General features: G+C 43.5%; 1 protein-coding gene across 5 annotated transcripts in view; it reads right to left on the reverse strand.

The window, feature by feature from the left end:
- Window positions 1-9693, reverse strand: part of PRRC2A (proline rich coiled-coil 2A) — a 52462-nt gene extending 42769 nt beyond the window's left edge. For 2 of the 5 annotated variants that reach the window (XR_006101925.1, XM_042449357.1), the window contains exon 1: window positions 9490-9693. The gene's annotated coding sequence lies outside the window, so the exon portion shown is untranslated. Of the gene's footprint in view, window positions 1-9200; window positions 9344-9489 lie in introns of those variants that run through there. The other 3 variants (XM_042449356.1, XM_042449354.1, XM_042449355.1) reach the window with 2 other exon arrangements.
- Window positions 9694-11734: the final 2041 nt, after the last annotated feature.

Genomic DNA, 11734 nt, shown 5'->3' on the forward strand with positions numbered 1-11734 from the left:
TATTAAACATACCCTGCCAGAGAAACAAACCTGAGTGACCCCAGATCTGGGATCCTAACAATTCTTTAAAACTGGACAGCAAAGCTAAACAATGAAGCCGCTGGGTGAGATCTTTCGGAGATATAGGGCGGCGTGTTATCAGTACGCCGATGACACCCAAATATGCTTCTCTATGTCTCGGACTGCTTCAGTGACCAAGGAAGGTATCTCCCCTCTGAATGACTGTCTCAGGTCAGTAAGAGATTGGATGAGGGAAAATAGACTTAAGCTGAATCCAAGCAAAATGGAGGTACTCGCTATAGGTAAACCTGAACCGGCTATGGATTTATGCTCACCAGGCCTGGACGGGGTCACACTTCCCCTAAAGGACTGTGTTTACAGTCTGGGGGTACTTCTGGATTCGTCGCTTCAGCTGACTTCTCAGATTGATGTGACGGCCAGGAGCGTCTGTTATTAGCCTTGGCTGATACGCCAGCTGCAACCCTACCTGGAATGGGTGGACCTAGAAACGGCTGTACACTGACTGGTAACCTCTCGTCTTCATTTTTGTAATACGTTCTACATGGGGCAGCTCTTGTGCCATGTTCGGAAGCTTCAATTAATTCATATGGCAGCCAGGTTGGTCATAGGTAAATCTAAATACGACCCTATTACACCTATCTTAAAATCTCTACATTGGCTGCCTATTAGCTTTTGGGCTCAGTACAAGGTGTTGGTTATTACCTATAAAGCCCTACATGGCCTGGGTCCAGACTACTTGAGGGAACGCCTCCCCCCATACAATCTTTCCCGCACTCAGGCCTTCTGGGAGGAACAAACTACAGCTGAAGAAAACTAGGCTGGTGGCAACTTCCCAGAGGACCTTTTCAGCTGCCACTCCGAAAATGCGGAACGACCTGCCGGAGGAGACCCGCCAAATTACATTTTTGGAGGCCTTTAAAAAGGCGATAAAGATGGATCTCTTCTGGCTAGCCTTCCCAGACTGACCTCCAAAATGAGAACCTTAACTGCTCACCTGCCCACTGTCTCTCCCTATGACCACTCCTGTAAATATTTTTCTGTGCTCCTAATTTTACCTGCATGCTCTACGCAACTGGGTGTAATGTGTGATACTGCTACTGTTATTATATAGTATAATGTTTTATTTCTATTTTAGCAGAAGGAGGGAGGGCTAGGGGAGTGGGATCATGTTACTACTGTTTTTAAATGTTATATTGGACTGTTGTAACCCGCTTAGATCCTCAAAAGGGAAAGGCGGCATATAAATACTTATTATTATTATTAACAAAGTCATGGCAAAAACCCAGTCATTTGGCAGTCCTGTTCTAGAAATGAAGGACACTGAGGCTGAGGGATCAATTAACACAACATCAACCATATTTTCCTTGGACTTCTTAAATTACTAGGAATCAGAAACCCTGATGTTCTCTTCCAAGGCTCTCTAACTTCTACCAATAATTCTTTCTCTACTTTCTGCCCACCTCTGCTCTGTATCAAAAGCGGCCATCTGTATCCACATGCCACCACAAGCTTACCTTTACAATGCTTCTAGTGCATCCATGCATCCACACTCTTAACGTTTGTATCAGCCCTCAGAGTTGCCACCAGGAGAACAATAGAGACCATTAAAAGACAGCTTTGAGACCTAACCAGAGCATAGCAGCCAAACTGTCTTTACAACTGATGTTACAGAGCCCCCAGGTTTACCTAAATACCCACTGGCTTACCTGCCAGCTTCTCTTATTTTCCTCAGGGCAGGACTACTATGGCCCTGGAGTGTCTAATAAGCTGGCAAATACAGGAGGAGAAGCAAAAGAGAGTTAAAATGGAGGAAGAACTGTAATAAAGAAACATGGCTAGGGTATGTGAGTGTTTTATTATGATACCCTTGTAAACTCTTTCATGTTGAGATGAGAGAGAAAGAAATCTTGTGAGGTAGTGATAATTTTAAAAACTGGCATTTGGTTCCCAAGAGAATGTTTGCATGGGGAGGTGGCCCTTGATAGGGAATGAGCATTTACTTACTCTTTCACAACATCTTTAATTTACATAACTATGTTTGTAACAGAAGCCTATCAACAACTTGGCATCTCAAGTCACGGGTTTCTGAAAACATATCCAAACTATTTAGGAATAAACTTGTCCCTCCATATTCGCTAGGGTTAGGGGCACAAGATGCAAATAACAAAAACACCATGTTTTTACCTGAGAGGACACTTCTCTAGGAATCTCTAGGCCCTCCAGTGCAACTCTGAAGTCAACATCCGACAGACACTGACCACAGAACTGAGCTGGAGGAGCTAGAAATGCCTAGTAGAGTATTCTCTCTAGGAATCTCTACGTCTTTCAGTGAAACTTTTAGTTAAAGTTGACCATAGAGTTGCACTGGGGGACCCAGATATTCCTAGAGAGAACATATTAATCAAATCTGCAAATATCAGAGCTACAGATATGGAGGCATGAGTGTACAGTGGTGCCTCGGGTTACGAAATTAATTCGTAACGCGGCCGCTTTCGTAACCCGAAAAGCCTTCGTAAGCCGAATTGCCATAGGCGCTAATGGGGAAAAGCCGCGATTCCGTGCGAAAAAGCCGAAAAAAGCACCAAAAGTTTTTTCGTAACCCGAAAAAACATTCGTAACCCGGAACAATGATTCCCTATGGGATTTTTTCGTATCCCGAAAATTTCTTAACCTGGGTATTTCGTATCCCGAGGTACCACTGTACTGTTAGGGTAGAATTTGGAATGCCCAATACATTTTTAAAACTACTAGATCTTCTGCTTTAATCATGCAATGATCCAAAAGAACATTCAGCTTGTTGGATCTGTAGAGATAAACCAACCTTCTGCTTCTAAATAAAAAGTCCTTCATGCGGAGGTGTACAAAAAAGACACCAAGGGGGTGTGGTTCCTTGCTTTAATTCAGAACCTGGTATTTGGAGATACCCTTTGAAAATGTGAAAGCGTTTGTCAGCTAAATACAATAACACACTGAAGGAGTGAATATGCAAATACTTCAACCACACCAGGTCTTCCCTGCAGCATCACAATGTTCCAGCTTTATTGGGTGAAAAGCATGAGACTGGACGTCCCTTGCTGTGATGCTGCTCAAATGAGTGTACAGCCCACATGGCATCGTGCTACATTTAAGTACAAAACAGCCCCCACCAACCCAGTCAATTCCAAGGGTGTTGGTTCACACCTTCTGCCATTAACCCCATGGAATGGAGATTGAAGGGAGTTGTAGCCCACCACACCTAGAGGGCGCTTGGGTCAGAAGGCAGGTACAGTAGGAAGGAGGCACAAAGTGGGCTTTCATGTCACCAGATACCCAAACAAACAACACATGAGCCAATCCAGCACTTGTGAAGCTAGGCTCAAAGATGAGATAACCCCCCAACTGAGATAAAATGTACAAACTTTAATTTGGAGAACAGTAGGTGTCATGAAGGTTCACAAATCCAAATTCACAACAGATAAGCATGGCAGATCACAACTTTGGCCTTTCCTTCTTTGAACAACTAACTCAGTGATATTCACAGCAATGTAAAATTGTAGCTCTGCAAATATAAGTTAGAAAAAAGTAATTCAATGAAATGAAGAAGGGAGGTAGAGAGAAAAGTAGAAAGAATTTATGAGACTGACAAATTATTTAATATATAGCTGGTCCTTCACATTCGCTGGAGTTAGGGGCACAGGACCCTCATGAAAGTGGGAAAACCGCAACTAACAAAACCCCACAATGTTTTTTGTGGGTTTTTACCTTAGAGAGAACACCTCTCTGGGAATCTCTAGGTCCTCTAGTGCAACTGAGTGGTCAACATATGGCAGAGGTTGATCACAGAATCATGCTGAAGGCCACAAATGTTTAGAGAAGCGTTTTCTCTACAAACCTCTCAGTCCTCCAGAGCAACTTTATGGTCGATTTCCAGCAGAGTTGTGCTGGAGGACCTAGAGATTCCTAGAGAGAACATATTAATCAAAATCACAAATAATCAAATACGTTAAAGTCAAAGCCTTAAATGTGGAGGACTGACTGTACAGAGAAACATATTTAAGATCCCAGTGGCAGCTAATCCATTATCAGCAACATGTCACAGTTAAGGCCTGTAACATCCAAATCATAATTATATGTAATTACAAGCATATCTTTCACATGTCATCCACTAGGAAGACAAGATCTAAAGCATATTGTACTATCAGAATACCATCAGAAGCACCATCAATAAGAAGTTCATCATCTAAATCCCATCTCATTATAAATACAGTCACCCCTCCATTTTCGCGCATGAGCTGTTCTGGATCCTCCTGTGAAAATGAAAAATTGCCAATATTCAAGCCCCAATGGCTTGAATGGCAGTGTGCACCCCATTTTGTCCCTGTCCATTTGATGCCTGCGAACTCCAAGTCTGTGAAAATGGAGGGACGACTATACTCCTGGAAAACAGAGGGCATATTGAAACAAACCACCACCTGCTCAACAACATCACTAATTTAAGGAAGATGATAGTCAAGATAGGCTGACTGATCATCAAATTTTAAGCATAAAACATACAATGTATGCAGTGTATGGGGTGTTGACCCATAGAGCAAAAGATATAAGTATTATTACCAAGTATGGTCTGTCCTATAACCAAACACAGGATCTCATTAGACTGGTAATTCCCAATAGCACTGATTGAAGTGCTCTGTAGAGGAGAGGCTGCAGAGTCAAATAGCAGATCAGCATTCTTTTCAGGGATATCTGACCACAGCTGAATCAGGCCAGCAACCACTTGCCCAGCTGCCACTTCACTATGTACATTGCCCTTTTATACAGGTTACACCTCGGTGACTGTACTTACAAATTATTTAAATCCATCCAAACTGCCAATACCTTAATTAGTATCCCCATATTACCTCACCATGCCAAATGACCAACATATTTAGTAACAGCTCCTATTTACAAGACAGTAATAGGTTTTATTTTAGCCCTGCACAACAGATTGCATTTGTTTTACTATCCCTAATTTTTAGATAATTTTAAGTCAATCTAACTTTAATAGGGCTGTGTATCATTTTGCCTTCATCTTTCTGAAAAGGCATCTAACACCACAGGCATCTTTCTGCTTCCACTACATAATGCACAGCTAAGATGTCCAATTCCCCCAGCACTGCACAATCAGATATAATGGCACCTGAGCAAAAACAAGCCAGGAGCAGTTTTAAAAATAGCACATCCGACTCAGAGTGGCTGATAATTTTTGATCCATTATTGATACAGTCCTTCCAGAATGTAATTTCTGATCTTGCTGAATTATACCATCCTTCCAAACCATCACTGTAGTACACTATCCTTTTGGCTATTCGTTTACTATAAATCCACACATTTAGCAAGTTAATAAATTTGCATGATTAATAATTCAAGTGATTAAAACTTCAATTTAATTATTTTTTTTCATTGCTTGACAGGAAAAAGGAAGGATCCCCATTTCAAAGCCATCTTGATACTGAATCAGCAACTATTAATTATTAATATGTTCAATTTATCTGCAGAATCCCAAAGCTGCATTACAGACAAACAGATTTTGACATCAGAAAAGGCACTCCCAGTTTGAAACCAGTAATGATCAAAATAACCAATAAAAGCAAAATCTGAAAATCTGAAATCATTTCACTGAGGGAAAAAAAGCCTCCTAAATTCCACCACTATAATATCAAGGTGCCATCAAGCATCTGAAAGGCTGATTTTGAAGCAAGAAAAGAAAAGTCCTCCTTCCCCCAAATGAACATGAATAAAATGAGATCCAGGACTATGAAAGGAAGCCAGAAAGCCCCCAATGTGTTGGACCCTTGCTCTTTCTAAAATTTGCACTAAAAGGTCCTGACATTGAGGACACATGCAAAGAAATGGCCAATTCATTTACCCTGAAATTCAAGCGTTGGCCATTTCACCTCCTCTCTAACCCTGTATCAAAATCATGATGCCTTTTGTGTGCATGTGTGTGTGTGTTCCCGCACGAGCCCACAGTAAAGCCAAGGACTCAGTGAAGACACTCATCAAAAGGCTGTCTTGGCTTTCACAGTTGTCCAATATATGGGGGTAGGCTTTTGTGCCAGACAGGGGAATACCTTTCTTGCTGCATAAACACACCCAATGTTTTGGACATCACCCCATTCAGAGATGGATGCTTCTGAAATGAAAGGGAGCCATGTTTGCTTCCTTTCTGTGTGTGTCATCACACTCTCACAAGCTGCCACCATCTCACCTTCCTGCTACAATGCTGGGAAATTCAAACTCCACCTTTAAGCTAAATTAATCTGTGCTGTTTCACACTCCCCTCCAAACTGCAGTGCAGGTTATGAGACCCTAGTAATGTTTTGTTAACCACACATGGCAAGGGGATTTTCCTTCTTCCCCGCCACCAATTTTGTGCTTAAGAGTGCTACTTCAAAACACAAGGTTTTAGAGTCTTCCCTTTCAGCAAAGGCACACCCCTGATTTCAGCACTATCCTCAAGGAGATTTTGCTTATCTGCCCTAAACAGAAAGATTTCCTATTGACTGAGTTTCAAGAAACAAAAATACCTCTTAAGCATCGGCATCAGCTGTAGAGCTGTCACGCGTCCATTTCAATATCAGCATAAAAAAACCACCCCACGTTTTAAACTGGTTCAGATTTTCAAGTGCGGCTGCAGTAAAATGGCCTTTTATGTGAGTCGCAATGGTTCATCTCACAATTACTTCATGGCTATCTCAGTACAGCCTTTATTTAGGAGATCTTACTGCCCCCAAACTGAGAACAACTAGCTTCTCATTTTCTAAATGCTGTGGCTGTAGGCAACCAAAAGGCAACACATTTCCCAAATACTAATGCTGCCTAAAACCTTTAAGAGAACACCTGCCACACCTCCTCTCCCACCCCCTTCCCTTCACCATTTGGTCTTTTCTCCTTAAAATGGTTTAAATGTAAGACTGTGCCGAGGGGCAGAAATAGGCTTTTTAATTAATGATGTAGTCTATATACTGCAAACCTCAGAGGCGTTACAACATGTTTTTGAAAAGCACACAGACAAACCCATTTCTTGCAAGCAGACCTCCTCCCCCTCAAATAGGTTTCGATTTTCAAACCTATCTGACGGGGGGGGGGGGTGGATGTGTGTGAAAAAGCATACAGCCCTTTGCAGCAAGATGGAGATCAAATTAACTTGATCTCCTTACTCCAATAGCAGGCTAAATGGCGATACTCTACTGGAAGTATGTTGGGGCGAAGCAGTGATGCCCCCCACCCCCCAAAGTGGCATTCTGGAATGGAGACAAATTAAATCACCCCCATCCCTTGCCCACCAGCAATGGCTGGAAAGGCAAAACACAATGGGATGGCAGATAATAAAGCAATCCTCACATTCAGCCACAGACCCTGGCATTTCTAACACCTCTTCCTGAAAATAAAGCAAACCAGTGCCCCAACCCCACCTTAATTTCAGCTGAAGATGCCATCTTTGTGGCTTTAAGATTACAGTATTTAAATATATTCACACACACACACACTCACATATATATGAATGAAATGGAACTGGGTGTATTGGGGGGCTGAGATACCAAGGCAATCGTTTCCTTCCTCTCCAGTGTCAGTGGCAATCCTCAGATTCAACCACAGACCCTGACGTTTCTGCCTCCTCTTTCATAAAGCTAAGCAATGCTCCTGCTCTGTCTTACTTTCAGCAGAAGATGCCATAGTTGGCTTTAAGGTTATTTAAATATATATCTATATATTCAGCTTTATTGGTCGTGTGGGGTGGCGGCAGTGGCAAGATACCAAGGCAATCTTCTTCCTGCCCAGTTTCAGTGGGGCATCCCTGACCCCCCCCAAACCCCATTCCATGTATATTATATATGTGTATTTATGTATATGTGTGTGTGTATATATACACACACATATATATATATAGAGGGAGAAATGGGATGTACATGGGGGGGGGGTGTGTGACATACCAAGGCAATCCTTTCCAGTTTGTCGCATCCCTGACCCCCCCAATCCTTATATATAGGGTGCATCTAAGGCAATCTTTTCCTTTCTTTCCAATTTGTGGCATCCCTGACACCAGAAAAACCATCCCATATATATGTTGTATGTGGCGAGTGTGTGTGTGTTAGAGATACCAAGACAACCCTTTCCTTCCTTTCCAGTTTCAGTGGCATCCCTGACCCCCCCCAACCCCATCACAGTAATGTAATATATATGCGCATTATAATATATATGATGGAACTGGGTGTATGTGGGGCCTGAGAGACACCAAAGCTTCCCTTCCCCTTCAGCTTCAGTGGCAATCCCCAGGTTCAACCACAGACCCTTACATCTCTCCCTCCTCTTCCATAAAGATAAAGCCCCAGCTCCATCTTAATTCCAGTTTAAGATGCCATCTTTCTGGTTTTAAGACCTGGGGGGTGGGAGAAAAGAAAGGTATTAATTGAAAATGGGGATACATGGGGTGCGTATGTCTGTGTGTGAGATAACCCAGGCTTCAGTGGCCTCCCTGATGCCTTCAAAACCCCATCCCCAAAAATGCAGCCCTTAACATTTCTGAACCACCAGAAAAGAGGGATACAGTACTAGGAGATTAAATAAGTGGGGTAGTTTTTAAACTCCCCCCCCCCAAAAAAACCTCACCTGCCCCAAATCTGTCGCCTCCTTCAAAATGAGAGAGAACCCCCCCTTCAAAAAATACAGCCTTAATATCCAGAAAAGACCCTGGGATCTTAAATCAGTGGGGTGGCTCTTGGAAAGCCCCCCCCCCAAAACCCCTGCCCCAAATGTGTATCCCCTTCAAAAGGAGAGATATTTAGAAAAGATACTAGGAGATTAAATAAGTGGGGTAGTTTTTAAATTCCCCCCATAAACCTGCCCCAAATCTGTAGCCCCGTCAAAATAAGAGACCCCCAAATACAGCATTAATGTCCAGTAAAAGAGGAATAGTAGGAGATTAAATAAATGGGGGAGGTATTGAACCCCCAACACTTGCCCTACAATATTAGGGGTGTTTTTCATAAAACGAGGCCTTAAAACTGAGCTCCACTTGAACCCAGGACTCCTACCTGAGCAGGGTTTTGGGGGGCAGGTATAGGGTCAATGGGAGTCAATGGTTCAAGGCAAAGGCCTGTTTCTGCCTCTAAGGCCCTCCATTTTCTCCCTTCTTTCTAGGAGGCCTTATTTTGGCTCACCATTAAAGGCCTAGGAATCCTCCAATGGGGCAAAATGACACCGCCAAAACCCTGGGGCAGCCCTGGGCGAAAGGCCGGGCCCAACCGAGGGAGAGGAGAGCGAGGCCCAAGGGGCGGATGGCGACGGATTCAGTTTGCAGGCCCAGGAACCAGAAGGAGGGCACAAAATGGCGGAGGCCTGGACGTTCTACCGGCTCAGCCAGACTCAATTCTCTCCTCCCTCCGAGAACGTCGCTTTTCGGGCGGCTGGAAGGAGGCCTTCCCGGGCACGTCCCAAGCCAAGGCTTACCTCGTTAGAACGGGCTCGGTCCGCTCTACCCGGATGCGAGCTCGCCGGGGGCGGAAGGGTGTCCCAGACGGAGGATGGAGGCGGATTACGTCGTCCCCCCCTTCCCCCTGTTTCGTGAATTTTGTTCAAGGGCCGATGTGGCAGCCTCGGCGTCTAAGCACCGACTAAACGGCCATCCGGGTCCCAAGGCCGGCGGCGGTGGCAGAAACGAAAGCCACGCCCCCTGACGCTGCGTGAGGGGCGGGGCTAAGGAGAGAAAATGCCAAGGGGGTTTGGAGGCATAAAAAAGAGAGGAGGTTCTGGGTTCAGGTGATGCTGCTCATGGAGGAAAAAGGGTGATTATTGGGGGCAATTTATGCAACCCTGGAGCAGGTTTGGGTGTATGACTGCACTATTCTGCAAAGCAGGAGACTGCTGGTGCTTTTCTCCCTCTTCATGAGGAATTTTTATAAATGTTTGTTTGTTTATTTATTTTTATGGGGGGAATGATAAATAAATATTTAAATAAATAAACAAACATTTTAATGAGGAATTTTTATTATTATGAGGAATAAAAATAAATAAATCTTTATAAATGTATGTTTATGAGGATTTTTATTTTTTATGAGGAATAATAAATAAACATTTACACACACACATATATATATAGTTATATTATGAGGAATTTTTATTTTTATGGGGAATAAAATATTTATTTATCTATAAAAATAAATATTTATTTATTTAATAAATAAATAAACATTTTAATAAGGGATTTTTGCCTTGGCTCCATCCTATGGAACCCTAGGATTTGTAAACATGCAGAGGGCAAGCTGTGTTGGCCATTTAGTAAATTCAAACAAAACCCCACCAAACAAGTGATACCTTTATAGGCCAACCGAAATGCACAATATACTTGTTGCAAAATGTGTTTTTTAAATGTATGGAGTTGTAAATATTTGTGTGTGTGTATTCAGAATTGCAGGTTAACCCGCCTTGCAACAAGTGTATTGTGCATTTCATTTGGCCAATAAATGTATCGCTGTGAAGTTGAAGGCTTTCGGGGCATCCATAGTTTTTTGTGGGTTTTTCGGGCTATGTGGCCAGTCTTCTTCCTGTGCCCAAAAAGCTTGGCTAGGTGTGTTACTTCAGCATTTGTCTTAGCTCTGGATGAGTGGTGGAATTTGGGGGGTATGTGTATGCGCGCCTTCAAGTCATGTGTCGACGTGTGGTGACTCCATGAATTTCATAGAGCGCTCTTAGGCAAGGAATGCTTGGAGGTGGTTTTACCAGTTCGTTCCTCTGAAATGTAGCCTACAGCACCTGGTATTTATTCGCAGCATCCCATCCAAATACTAATCAGGGTTGACCCTGCTTAGCTTCCAAAATCAGATGGATCTGGTGCCTTCCAGCCTTTACCCCACACTCCACTTCATGTAAAACCAGGGCAGGCAGACCCATAGCAGCTGGGGAATTCTGGAAGCTGTAGTCACAAAATAACAACTGATGGTAGAATCCAGGGATATAGCTGTGTTAGTCTGTAAATTTTCAATATGCAAAGAGATCTTGTAACACCTTTGAGACTAAGGGCCAAAACAGACTGCCCCTTTGGAGCGGTGTCCTGCTGGCCCTTTCTTTGCAGGATTGGGGCTGCAGCAACTGCACACTCCACTCCGGCGCTTTGCCAGCACTAAAAAGATGGCAAAAGGCGCCCTTGCTGCTGAGGAGGCAGCTTTTCGGCGCTCGCTTGGTACAGCATGTCTTAAATGCTGTGCCAACAGAGTGCTGTAACGCCCCCTGCCATGCGACTGGGTGAGCAGTGTGATGCTGGCATCAGGGTGCGTGGCATCAAAATGCCACACCCCCACGCCACGCTGCAAGACGGTCTGTTTAGTCCCTAACTGAAAGAAAGAAGTTGGCATCATGACATTTCGTAGACTTAAATTTATTTCCTCAGATGCACTTGGTGGAGTGGAAAGCCAGGGACCTGGGTTTCCACTCTGGGTTTCCACTCCACCAAATGCATCTGAGGAAATAGGCTGAAGTCTACGAAAGGTCATGATGGCAACTTCTTTCTTTCAGTTAGTCTCAAAGGTGCTATAAGATCTCTCTACATACTTGGTTTCAAGATGTAATTCACGGAGGAAGTTGGCCTGCCAATGACTTTTAGTCACTTCTCGTGCTAATGTAACCCCTGTGAATTACTGTTTTGTTCCAGTGTTTGGGGAAACCCTAAGGAGGATTCTGGTGAATTCAGAAAGAGAGG

The sequence above is a fragment of the Sceloporus undulatus genome, chromosome 2 (genome assembly GCF_019175285.1).
Source record: "Sceloporus undulatus isolate JIND9_A2432 ecotype Alabama chromosome 2, SceUnd_v1.1, whole genome shotgun sequence".
Classification (NCBI taxonomy): Eukaryota; Metazoa; Chordata; class Lepidosauria; order Squamata; family Phrynosomatidae; genus Sceloporus; species Sceloporus undulatus.